Source organism: Megachile rotundata, chromosome 5, assembly GCF_050947335.1.
Source record: "Megachile rotundata isolate GNS110a chromosome 5, iyMegRotu1, whole genome shotgun sequence".
Lineage (NCBI taxonomy): Eukaryota > Metazoa > Arthropoda > Insecta > Hymenoptera > Megachilidae > Megachile > Megachile rotundata.
The window spans coordinates 19,201,085-19,213,477 of NC_134987.1; the positions used below are offsets into that span (position 1 = coordinate 19,201,085).

The window sequence follows — 12,393 nt, forward strand, 5'->3', positions numbered from 1 at the left end:
GTCGGGCAGCCAGCCAGGCAACTGGCTGCAGAGATGTTGCGAGGGGGTACCGTGGAGCGAAAGGGGGGACCCCAGGGGCGTCGCATGGGGTACCTGGCCCCGAGAGGGCAACGGTGGGGCTGCGAACGACGGAGAAAGAAGGTACCTGGCAAAAGGTAGACGGAAAGCAATCGAACAGCAAGGAAAAGAAAGAAAGAGGGACAAGGAGCGAGAGAAAGGGAGAAAGAGAGAGGGAGGGAGAAAACACGGTGGTGATCAGTAAGAGAAGAAAGAGAAAGAGAAGGAGAACATCAACCGCCACTGCTTGCGTGTCGAGGCTTAATGAATGCAAACCACGATCCGGAGGCAGCCCGCTCGACCTGTTGTTTTCCAGTCCAGATAGCCTATAATTTTTATTGTCACGGGAGAAATAGCAGCCTGATGGAGGCACGGCTTATCTTGGTCCTCGTTTTGCGTCCCAGCAACCATGTTCCATGCGTTTTGTTGCCCTCTCTTTAGCCATCGCCCGTCTCCCCTAGTCCTCCCTTCCTCTCCTCCATTCTTTCTGCCGTTTCGTACTTTCTCACCACCTTCCCACCTACGGATTTACCCTCGCTTGTTTTTTTGCTCCCCGTGCCTCGAACGACTTCTCGCTTCCGTTCGTTTCATTTTCGAAATCGAACAGCGGAGAAACGGGAGAACGAGAAACGAGTAACATGAAAAGCAAGAATGTGCGGGTACCCGAGATTAGGGCTTCCAGAGTTGAACGAGGGTCAGAAAGTATTCGAGTACGAGGGCCCAGGTAAGTATCGAAATTCAAAAGTTCGGCATCTTCTACTTGCATCGACGCGATGACCTAGCACGTATGCAATCTTACGAAGTACGTCTATCAAAAAAAAAACGCCGGTATGTAAAACTAGATTTCTGCGATACCGTTGATCCGATTTCACGAGGTAATCTTCGTCCGGTAGTCGAATATGTTCGCATACGCGGCGACTTATTCCGCTAGGCAGGGTCATTACGATCGTTGGCCACCGACGAAGGATTCCACGAAACCATTCGAGCTCGATCGACAATGCATTTGCCGCAACGAGCGTATAACAAGGCTCGTTGAATACGACCTGGACGGAGCGGCGCGGGGAGCACGTTATACCTCGTAGCCCGGATAATCGTTATTGGCGATCCGACGTGTCTTCATCGATTCCTTTGCGATGCGATTCTTCGAAACCGATTACGAGTCTTCTGGTCAGCGTAGACTCCGGCCCCATCACTTGGTTCGTGCACCTGCGGGAGCCCGGTTGCGTTCGATACTCCTCGATACGGACCCTACCATGCGTGCATCTTCGCCGCGAATCGATATCGGATAATGGACGATTGTTTCGAGAGACGGTTACCATTTGCGACTAGAGAAAGCGGTTCGATACGGTAGTCGTCGATCGTGCAACAGCATCCAGTCAGTTTCTCTTCGATAAGAATGCACGGATAACTCGATACGTCGAATACCTCTTCCTCGGAAGTTCGAGTCTCTAATTTTAAAAATTTAGAATCGTTTACCGACTACGTGAAATCAAAATGAATTACGCATGAAAGAATCAACCGTACGATTCAACGCTAATTCGTTCCTACAACGGAAGATGGAAAGCTCTGACAGCATCTCGCGAACGTGTGCGCGTTTATCGTGCCAAACGGGATAAAATCGGAAATTTTTAAACACGATTAAGTATCTATGATTAAACGGCATTCCTACTGTACTTACAAGTCGTCAAGTTTGAAGGGTGAAATTATGAAGTTAAAAGAAGCAGCAGGTATCATCATCTAGAACGCGTCTAGAAGCTCATCGTGTCCACGTGCGTGTATTTCATCCCGCGTGTATCGGCGTCATCATAATCATTATTATCGTCATCATCGTCGGCTTTTTCCTCGGTGCCGAGGCACGGGAACAAGAAATTCCAGCGGGCAAACGGTATACCGACCGCAGGGCAATCAGCGTTAACAATGTTTTATTGTTACGTCACGGATCGGATCGACGCGCACGTAGCAGACGAACGGACAGCCGTGCATTAAGCTTATCATAACGGTTTGCCGTTAAGTCGCCGTCAGGCGAGCGATGGAAAAATAAAAAAGTGCAGGAAGGAGAAAGAGGGAAAGGTGAAAAGAAAAGGCGCATCGAAAGGATCCGTCGCGATACGCGGCTGTCTCGTCCATCTTTGGACGCTGCACGAGAATTCGCGTACACTGTCAAGACATTTTTTGACGGAGAAAGTTCTTCGACCAGAAGAACCGACCGATCGAGTTATTTTTTTTTTGTTTTGTCACAACGCCCGGTTGGTAAACTCGCCGCGGGAGACGATCGTGCAACAAAGTGTCGGTAAAAATATGAGAATGTCGTCTCGAATTTTATGGCTTGCATAACTACCGACGGATTGCCATTAACGTTCTGAATATCTTTCTCACGCTTGTTTTCGAACCGTCCTGTTTCGATGCTCTTTCGTACCGTAATCCGTAAAATCTCTCGCTGATGTTTAATTAAATGATAAGCGACAGCACGAAAGAGGAAACGAAGTGGACACGAGAGAGCGGCTTACTACAACTAGGTGCTGAAAACTGGTATCCTACTATACCGCGTAAAAGTTCTGTCAATTTTAAATAATAAAGATGTAACAGCGGCTCTCCCGATCCTCCGAGTCCACGTAGACGTCGATAACTCGTTTAACTTGTTCCTTGTTCGTAAACGATCGATCGCTTAAAAAGTTTTAAGATGACAAATACCGACAGAGCTGTGTATTCGAACGCGAACTTTAAGATGAATCTTCGTTAGAAAAGCTTCGTTACGAATCTTCGCGTCGACCAAAGTACTGCTAGTATCTTCCTAAGGTATCACGGCAAATTGTGTTCTAAAGGGATAATGGCAACGCCAGAATAGAAGAGAGGCGACGAGCAAATGGACTGAAAGGTGTAGGGCTTTTATGGGGAACACGGTGCACGTTGTTCAAGTAAAGGTCTTTCGTGTCAACAAAGGCCACTTCGGACATTACACTGGCTCGCGCTACAACGAACGGTCCGTCAATGTTTGTCAATTAGTCCTCTGCTGCGAGATTCGCTCGTTTCGGTGACATACTTGTACATCGGTGCGTATTTAACGTCGCCCGTGTATCCTGTGTTGTTCGCATTTTACCTGTGACGTTTACAAGGTGTCCCATTTTAGTATTCAAATTGACGCGTACCAAAAATTAATTTGCAAGCTAAATCGTCCGGAGGGCAATTTCGAGACAATAATGGCTGAAAATTACCACGTACCACCTACCCGTAACTAAAACGCGTGTCATTAGTTTCGGAAACGGGTATAAATCGATGATGTATAGATCGAGTGACCGTCGAACAGCTCACGGGCATCGGTGGATACGGTGCGTGCAGTGATTTGTATTTACTTGCAAGCCTTTCGCGAGCAAGGTTGCCCATCTCCGGCGTAAATGACGATTCCCCTGATGGGACGACGAATTTCGAAGAAGGAAGGAATAATCACGATAATGGTGCAATTTTCGTGGAAGAATCTTTTCCCGAAATAGTTCGCTCCGTGAAGGTGAATTCATAAACAGAAACAGCGAACCGATCGGTCGACACGCTCATTATTGGTTATTAAGCATATATTAAAAGCCAGCCACTTGATATTGTAATTATCTCGGTTATAAATTGGTTGTCACTTTTTTCTCGCTTAAGGTCGCGCATGATGAATACGTGGATCATCGGGGTTCCGTTACACCTTAACCCCTCTTCCACGTCCACTCCCCCACCTTCTCTTGGTTCATGGCTTAGCTCATTTCATGCGCCATATATTAGTCGATCTAAGAGAGAACGAGCAACCTATCATATAGGAGTACAGTTAACTGAAGCGTTCGGTTGCGCTAAGCGCCCAGAGGTGTTACTTTCTTTCTCCCCTTGCAATTTTTACGATTAGAAACGTTCGCCTAACGATATACAGGGTGTTCCCAAAACCACTCTCAGCTGTAACGTATTCGACAAAATACAAAGATTCGATGTCGTATTATTTTGCGTATTATTTTGAATTATAATTTGAGAAGGCAGAGATTTCCAAGTATCTGTTACCGGTCGTCCGTTATCGGGCCGCGATGATACATTGGCGAAGTAACGAGAAATTCGCGAGCGCGTACAACGTGGAGGAACGACGAGAGCGACGACAGCCGAAAAGTCGTTTATTTGCATAAGCGAGAGAGGCGGCGCGGGCAAAAGGATTCCGATAATCCCATGCAAATTGTTAAAGTTGAACCATTAGCGGAAACTAATGTCGTTCTCCCTCGACGCGCTCGGAAACGGGCGAATATAATATTGATGGGTTTGACATGGGCTTATAGCGTTCGATTGGGGCGATAGAGAGGGTTTTGAACCCCTCATTATTTATTGAATCATCGCTCTGCGGAGTCGCAGCCAGCCACGACGATGCTCTTGGAAATTCGTTTCCCTCGAATAACGCTCCGAAGCTCGCGACTCGCAAAACGTTCTTTAATCGGAAAAAAGGGTTACCGCGGATAGAGACTTTCAAAACGCGGCAGAGGTTTCGAACAGTCCCGTTTCGCTAAGATAATCCTGGCAATCAGGTATCATCCTCGCCACGCTTCGATTACGCTCGAAACAGCGCGGAGCATGGGTCGAGACGAGCGTTTATTTTCACCCACTTCCTACTTCTTCGTGGACGTAACCCCGTACGTCACGATGCAGATGCTATCAATCATCCGTTTTAATTGCTAGACAAATGGACGTATTAGGCTACGTCCCAGGAATATAAATAGTACCTCCATCAGGGCACGCTTAATATTCTATTAGCTTACCTCGCAGCCTCTCTCTCTCTTTCGTCTACCTTAAGATCCGGTTAAATTTGCCGGTTAGTTTAGTACCTGAAAGCAGTACCGCTCTTGCATAATCTTCCAACACAATGGTTTCTTTGAACGTCCATCTACAGCCCCGGTGAAAGATACTTTGAAATAGATACTTGTACGCACCAGTAACTTTTGCCTTAGACACTTGTAACTTCTGTACCGAGATTAGCCATCTAACCTTCGGTGTTCAACATGGATCCTCTTGTGCCACGATGGCGAGAGAACGTCACTAATACGTGAAAGTGACAATACAACTACGATACAACTATTGCACTAACTGAAGATGACACTCAAAATATCAGTATAATTGATTCTATACTGTCATCTGTCGTATCGAATAAAAGATTCGCGAACACTTCCGGCAACATGTTCGAGGATTGTTAAAGGCGATCATCAGCGATCGAAATCGATTCGACGATCAGCTATTAACCGGGTCGTGAATACGATTATGGCATGGAGCAGGTCGAGCGAGCATAACACGGTGAGAAAGTCGACGATTTATAATAGATCGTAAAGGACATCTTCTCGTGGCAAGGTGATTATAACGTTTTACACCGGTCGATGCTTGGCACGTTTCAATGAAAAGAAGAACCAACCCGTAGCCATTACAATTCCGAACAAATAATGCGTGCGTGTATGCGTGTGTCGCAACTGTATAATTATGAATACCATTTCCGAGGGTACCGTTAGGGAAGATAGTCGTTTATGCCTTTCATAAAGATTCCCGGATTCGAGCAGCTTGGCGTAGACTGGAACGAGATAGTGTGAGCCGGGAAAAAGAATCACTGACAAAAGAAAGTTTAAAAGGATAAACGATACGAAGACACCATAATTTTACGAAACGAAACTATACTTTATGAGAGCGATGAATCTTCCTTAACGGAAATTTCTCTAAACGTTCATCTATCTCTTCGCTTCGTAAATAGGAGTAATTTACTCTGTAAATAGAAATTTAGAAAATTTCTATATTTATCCCGTGTAATTAATACTTAGCCACAATATCGGATACGGAAAGAAAAAGCCTTTAATTCGATCCCATAAATTTTCCGCTTTTGCAGTCTCTTCCGTAGCGGTACACCGGAAGTGTACTGCATTTTTATTTGCGATAAATTTAGTAGATACATGTTTTATAATATTTAACTTAATCGTACATCCATCTTTTTCCGCGCCAATAAGAGTCTCGTGATCGATTGTTCTTGGCTTGTTTACTCCGCGCTTAATCGACGGTATAAATTCCTCATAAACGTCTATTCGGTTGAAAATTAATAAAGTTCATAAATCCAAGGTGCGTGTAAATAAAATTAGAAAGTTGTCTTCTTGGTAGTATCGTGACGTCCTTCGGACAAACACGCGACTGTATATCATCGAATTCTATATGAATAATTAAAAACGCCTATTCTCTTTATCGTTATTTCATGCAACTGTTCGAGCATCATCTCGGGGGGTACCTAATAACGAACGTATTATATATCATCTCGATCACGTAATCCTCTCTCTGTATATCATTTTCAACCTATGATCTATCTGTCATACTGTGCACCACGTTTCTCCTATTTCAAAAGTTAACAGGAAAGTTGCTCGTCCCGGTTCGTAACACTATATTAATACAGTAGAATTTCGATTATCCGATATTAATAAATTACGTACAAGATGATTGGATAATCGAATGACTCTCGTTCTAGCTACGCTCTATATCTAAAATTGTAATTTATTACTCATTACGGTCGATGGAAAATGCTTTTACAACCGTTGAACATTAGACTATGTATTTAATTTCAGTGATGAGCGTTAAATTTAATGGCTGTACGTTTCTACTTTCCTGACTAATTTCTGAACAGATAATACTTTTCGTTTCACTTTGCCGAATGATCGAAGAAGAAAATCGCGAAGAAACATGGTCGAGGAAGATTGAAAAAAGGAATCATGACAATATGTCGAAAGGTCTAATAACAGTGGACGTTCGTTCCACCTTTTGATCGGCAAGAGCTGTGTGTTTGCGCGGTGCGTGCAAAAATGTATCTTTGTAAATAAGACGAAAGCTTTTCAACTGGCCCCACTCGTCCAGACAATTTCGCTGCCAATCGAAACCAATTTAATCGTCGTCCCCGGTCGCGCCACCGGAGGCGAAACAACACGGCGTGGAGCGTGAAACAGTCGCGCTTCTTCTCTGCAAATAATGCAGGTTCGTTGGCCAGCGAGCGACGTTTTCTCTTTTCTTCCGTCGTTCGTTGGTTACACACCTTCTCTTCTGCCCCTCGTCGCCCGTCGACTTGGCTCGAGCGGAGAAGAGCCGAGTTTTTGTCGCCCCATTGTGTTAGTCAGGGTTGCTGCCACTTCTGCTCTCCTATTGTACGCATTCATCAGCGTATTCATTCATTTCGTTCTCATTGTCTCGCCGCTGTCCTCGCCTCTAAGGTCCTCGCTGCTTTTCTACCTCATCCTCTTCGGCTCATCGGGTCCGGCATTATACTCCACGGCTAACGACCAACCGTGGGGGAGAGGGCAACGAGAATCGAAACAAATTACGAACAACGCGCAATTTATGTATATATTTTTGTGTAACGCCGTTGTATCCGAACCCGCGCGAAATGTAACGGGGGATACGAAAATTCTACATGGGCAGGTCAAGGGCTCCTACGTCGAGATGTAATAATAAAAATGTAATTGAAAGATTCCAACATCGACCCTCAAGCATTTGTCACTTGTCCACTCGATAATCAACTCTCCTGACGCATGTACCAGCGTCTTCGCGATTGTCACCGCCTGTTCGATAAACCGTTAACATCCCCTTCTTCCGGAATTCAGGCTGTTTGCAGCCGTAGGTGTGTAACAACGTCCGTTGGCAACTTCCTTGAGCGAAGTTCGCACCCCTGAGCAATGTGGAGTTCCGAGGGTGAGGCAACAATCGCATTTCCCGCCGGAGAATTATCGAACCCATGCAATATCACTGCGGATATTGTTTCGAAGCGAAGCAACGCGGTTAGGCGGGCTCCGCTCAGAAAACGACAATAGCGTGAACCAGGGGTCGCTAAGGTGGGTGAACAAAATCGAGGACGGGGAGAAGTGGATTAGAGAACAAGGAGAAACGAGGGGTGGGTTTTTGGGAGGATGTTAAAGGTACATCTCCACTGGTATACGCATAGACTATCAAACCTAGAATTATTTTTCCCAGAGATCAGAAAACAATTCAAGGACTATTATAACATGGATATATCCATCATTTTCGATATTGACTACAATGTATATCCTCGTATTGTATACATTTTAACGTTACATCGTATATCTCCCATCTCAAGAAGTAATGTAAGCACTTGATAAATTAATGAAGCTGTTATTACCATGAGATAATTACGGATCTTCAAATAATGCTAACGAGTATTTATGAATATTGTTCAGCACAGTTTGCCGTTGAATACGCACCTTTATTGTGGTGGTCGCACGAGCCATTTTCCCATCAGTGGCAGTCAATCAGGCTTCTCTCGACTGAGTCAGTCAGTCAGTCAGCCAGCCGTGGCTCAAGTAGTCTCGCTGCTTGTCGACCTACCGAGCATGGAAATACAATTACCATGCTGGGAACAGTGCGCCTCGTAAGCCACGGCAGTCAGCTCGCGTTCTATTCAGCCACGCCGTTCGTAATGACGTTTGATTGTACGCCACCGACGGATATTCGATTAAATAAACAATATTAGATTCCCAGCGCGGAATTCTCGATCTCCAGCGTCGTTATCCAAAATCCTACCAACACCTGTTTCACCGCGTTTCGCTGCACGAATACGGATTTAGCTCGACGTGGTGCCAAGTCGAAACAATTAAAGCGCGTTAAAAGGGCCGAGCTGTACGAAGAAGTAGGGGCAAGGTTGCGAGACGGGGACTCGCTTCGTGGATGGGACGCCGTCGGTACCGTTATGCTCATTAAATGTAATATCGTCGCGTAAAAAATCTGATGAGTTAATAGTGGTGCCGGTGAATACGGATTGCAGGATGATCTACGTGCGTGGATGCTGGGGATCTCGAGCTGATATCTACTGTTGGGAGCTAGAGAGGTGCTATTTGAAAGCAACGAGAACGTTGATTTGTATTACCATCTTCTCATAAGTATAGAAACAGGGACCATTCTGGTATTTTCTGTGTACATTTCAATATTTTTTACTTTTTACGTACGTCACAATAAATAGCGTTCGTAATTAATATTTGGTATACTTTGTACATACAGTGTCGTATAAGGCGATAGTAACATTCTCGTGTAATATAAACTACATTGTCGATTTATTGAACGTTTCTTAGCACTATCTCGACAGAAGTTTCATATTACATTTCGTGCAAATTTACGCGTGATCGGTTTTACGATCGCGTTACGTACCGGTTGCAATTATTGTATGCATAGAAATGAAATAAATGGATCTTAAAATAATTATGGGCCGTGGTGTAATTGCTTCGAAGTATCGCGATAAAACCATGCTGAAAAATTAATGACCGAGTATATGTTAACAAATAAGCACGCGCACAATAATTTTTCTTAATCGTGTTCCAATTATATGAATTTGAAAACAACTCGGAGCACGACGCGCGTAATAACCGAGAATCCTCGACGCTAACCAATGTTTTATTGCAAAAAGCATCCTTCGACATACGGATCCGATTACGCGTGCAAATAAAATATATTTAAGTTGAATTTTCCAATGATCGATCGCGCAACCATCGACGAACAAATCGAGAGTCAAAAGTACAAGCTTTCGAGCAGATCACACTCGTTTCCAACAGGCAACTGGTTTTTTATCGCAACGCAGTAAATCCCCATTAAACGTGTTTACAAATGTTCCTCCGTGAATTCGTCGGTTCAGAACCGCGAGGTACATCGTTTATCGTGGAATTCGTTTAATCTGTGATCAAATTAAAAAAAGAAACTTCGCTGGGATCCGAAAAACTCGTTTGTAGAGGGGAACGGCGAAGAAGGATCGATCCTTTAACGCGCAGGTTGCAACTTTCGAAGGGATAACAATTTTTTTTACCTCCGATAACGAAAAAGCTGTCAATGATCGAGACAGAAGAAAGTCGAAGGTAATTTTAGTTGGCGAACTAAGGAGGCGACGCCGGTCGTTCTGGCAATTCCTGTGATCGAATACAGAACTCGATTTCGCTTCAACGTCGACCGGCTGTCGTCGCGTTCGCGGAAGTTGCTTCTTTGCTACGATCTTCGAATGTCTGCACGCACCAATGTCGAGCTGATAAGGACATAAGCGAAGCTAAATTCGTTCCAGAACCATATCCTGAACAGGATGCCAGCTACGAACAGACGGAAGTTTGAAAAATTGACTGCTCTCTCGGCAATGCTACATTTTCTTTCTCGTTTGCGCAAACATTAACGTTAAAATATCGTAGAAATATTACCATTCAGGTAGAATTGTTAGTTTGAAACGACAGAGTTACTTTAACATCTGTTGTGATATGTTGACTGACAATTACCAACGAAAGTTTCAAAATTACCTTTTTAAACATCGTAAACCTAAAAGTTTGCGTTCCCTAACAAGCAACAGTTGCCCAAATTTTTCACCGAATATTTATCAAAAAAAAAAATATTCTTCGCCCATTTTTGTACGTGTTTACGATGGCGCATCTCCTTAATGTGTTGTAGGTGTATTCCGTAGAAAAAAACAAGTATTTCGAATATTCTCAATTAGTGTACTGTACAGCTGTGCCGTTTTTAATTGAGCCACATTCTTGGGTAGAGTCCCATCTCCTCGGATGTACCGAGCATTATAAAATGTGCATTTTAATGAGATATTTAAGACTTCTTAATAATCCTATTCGCTCGGTTTACGAAAGCGTTTCTACGTATCATGATTGTACGATAACGTTCAAATTCCTTTTTAAGCCGTTCGCATTAACAAACGTACAAGCGTCCTTCGTCAACTTCATACGCTTTAATACACCTTTATTATGTATTCCGAGCCCTATATTTTGCAGGTGTACCTATAAGAAAGCAAAAAAGGGTACGAAAACCACATTTCGAAGTTCCATTTAATTATGTCTTTAGTTTCGATCATTTCTGTACGCTGTACTTCATTCGATATAATACGATAAACATGTTTTGCGGCTAAAAAACGAAATAATAATAATCTTTCCACGAATTCGCGTTGCAATCTATCACCGATATTAAAATGATTTCTGTTTAAAGGATCGCTACGAGCTTTCACGCTGAACAAATAATCGATTCAGATTTTCGTTATCGAAACGAGGTAAAAAGAAATTATTAACGTATCAATCGTTAAAGCGCGTATTTCCTCGTATTAACACAAAAATTCGAGATGATATTTCCTGGTGCTTTGTATCGTGTTTACTCATCGATACGCTTCATATTTTTCGTTTAACTCGTACCTCGAAGCCGTACAACTCGGTACGGCTGCCATTTACCACCGATACCAAGAAAGAACTTCATAATTCACAGTTGCCTGCGAAAGCGTGTTATTTGGGCGACGACCGACATACGTTAGGATTGCATTAACCGCTCGAGAGGAGGGAAAGAAAGACTGGCCACCCTTATTTGCTCGCTCCTCGCTTCGAGATACCGAACACGATAATCGTGCTCACTCATTTGCTTACCGCGAAAAAATTCATCGAAAGCTCAGCCAACGAACCTGCCATCGACATCGATTCTTTACTTTTAGATGCAAATGGACCATTGTTACGAAGTAAACTATAACGAATTAACCTCTTCAATGGTACACGTTTAATTCATTTTTATATTCATCGATCAAAGATCATCTGGACCATTGCCTTTGTAAATTATGGATATTCTTGGACATTATTTCAGAATTTATTTAAGATTTCGTACGAGTAATAAAATTGTAATCGTTCTCTTTTATGTCTTGAACGAAGCCATTCTTACAGAGCTACAGTATTGGATTGGCAAAAATCCCAACCGCGTAACGGGTAATTCTGTGGTTGAGCGTTGAACTTCATCAAGATCCTCGTTGTAATTAAAGGAAATGCGTTCAGGCATCGAGTCGGGCAGATTTGGGACAAGAGATCTAATTATTGTCGACATTATTAGCACTCGCAGTAACAGAAATCGCGCAGAATGAAGGTTGGTTGAATGGGTGTCGGAGGGCGGAAAAGCGATAGATGGGTGACTCGCTGGAGGAACGCTCGAGGAACGTTCGAGGAAGGAAACCAGAAGCTTCGGCTATAGACGCGCATTATGTCTCCGTCCGCCTTGCAGCGCACTGTGTGACGTGACGTGAGTGTTCCAGACAACCTAATTACATCACAACATAGCGCCATGCTATGGGCTACCCTCCCGTATATTCTCGTTGCTTCTGCACCCACCTTTCCTTCCAACTTCCTCTTCCTTCTCCCCATTCAACCCCCTTCTCCAGCGCTCAAACTCTGCTACATACTTTCGCAAATAGCTTCATGAAAAATATTTTGTATTTCGTGCGTGTTGATTATCGTATCACGGAAGCAGTAGAGAACAGATAAATTCATATCACTCGTGTTACTCGTAGAAGTAGTAAAAAATGAC

At 43.7% G+C, this 12,393-nt stretch overlaps 1 protein-coding gene across 2 annotated transcripts in view; it reads left to right on the forward strand.

Annotated features, from left to right (window-relative positions):
• Window positions 1–12,393, forward strand: part of Sox102F (transcription factor Sox102F) — a 256,815-nt gene that overhangs the window by 182 nt on the left and 244,240 nt on the right. The gene's annotated exons all lie outside the window — the stretch shown is intronic.